The following is a 1,627-nucleotide window of genomic DNA, read 5'->3' on the forward strand; positions in this document are numbered from 1 at the left end:
TGCCCTTGTGGAGGGCAATGCTTGCCTCCCCTATTGCATGCGGCACACTTTTCCTTCCTTTGACCACGCTTCCTTCTCCTTGGGTCACGCTTTCTTAGGGCACGCTTTTCTCTTTTATTCTTTTCTTCACCTAAAATAAACCAAAACAACCACTCCAAGTATCACTAAATTCATAAGGCTTATAAATCAATTAAAATTCAATTAAAATTAGCTTAAACCTCATGAGTTAACATTAATTTCATGGTGGTTGCTTGATTTAAAGAACTTATGCATTTTCATTCCAAATCACTTACTTAGGATGCAAGAAAGTGTATAAAGACTAATAAAACAAGTGAAATTAGCTTGAAAAATGGGTATATGATGACTTGTCATCATTAGGTGCTTCGGGAGATAATCGAACAGCCACACCGTCTAGATTAGGCAACACGCACAACAAAACAAACACCGCGTCGGGCACCGTCTTGCGTCGACCCTAGACGTAGGGCGAGCACGCCGCGGGTGCACAAGGCACAACTCCACCACGCCATGCTCCCTAGGTGGTGCCTAGATGGGCCGTGCATGGACGCGTTTCCCTTCTTGGTCCTTTGGTGATCGGGGTTTGCAGCAGCCCGACGCCCGTGCTCAACCTTGGACCCGGAGCGGGGGACCACGACGGCACACCACAACCACAACGGGCGTGCTAGTGTGCCTACACACCACAACCACAACGGGCTTGCTAGTGTGCCTAGGGGATGGCAAGGCATCGTGCATCTCCTGGCATTGTGCCCAGCAAGCCTTTGGGCAACTCGAGTTTCGGCAGCACGACACCCCTCCCCCCGATAATAGGCTGCCGAGCCATTACCAAAGTGCCACGGATAGACATCCTTTTTCGTGAGGAGACATACTCAAGGAAACTACTCTAGAGGTCGAATTTTGACGCCGTTTTTTGCGACAATCTCTCGAAAAATAAGATCTTTCCATCCACCAAATTTGGTGAATTTACACCGTGTGGATTTTTTTTGCCGATTTTTTTCCCACCCGAAAAGCAGGAAAATCAAAAAAAATGAAAAACGGAGCAAAAGTGCGATTTTTGACCTGGATTTTTTTGTGCAACCTTTAAATAATATTACCAAGGTTCCCTCAAAATTTCAGGAAAATTGCACGAGCCAATTGTGAGATATGAAAATTTGCCCCCTCCGTTGCAACGGTCGGTGCCTCCGTTGCAACGGCGGGTGCCTCCGATGCAACGCTCCCTGCCAACGATGCACCAAACCCAGCCTCCGTTGCAACGATCCCAGCGTCCGTTGCACCGCGCCCAGCATCCGTTGCAACGGCGGGTGCCTCCGATGCAACGCTCCCAGCCAACGATGCACCAAACCCAGCCTCCGTTGCAACGCTCTCAGCCAACGATGCATCGCGCCCAGCATGCATTGCAACGCTCCCAGCGTCCGTTGCAAGCCGACCAGCGTCCGTTGCAACGGCCAAGGCCGACGTTGCACCGCGCCCTGCCTACGTTGCAACGACCCCGGCCAACGTTGCAACGCGCCCTGCTGATGGTGTTTTTGTGGAAAACGAATTTTCCAACACACAAATCCAACCGGCAAGTATACCGGGTCGCATCAAGTAGTAATAACTCACAAGAGTGAGG

Source organism: Arachis duranensis, unplaced genomic scaffold (genome assembly GCF_000817695.3).
Source record: "Arachis duranensis cultivar V14167 unplaced genomic scaffold, aradu.V14167.gnm2.J7QH unplaced_Scaffold_19261, whole genome shotgun sequence".
NCBI lineage: Eukaryota > Viridiplantae > Streptophyta > Magnoliopsida > Fabales > Fabaceae > Arachis > Arachis duranensis.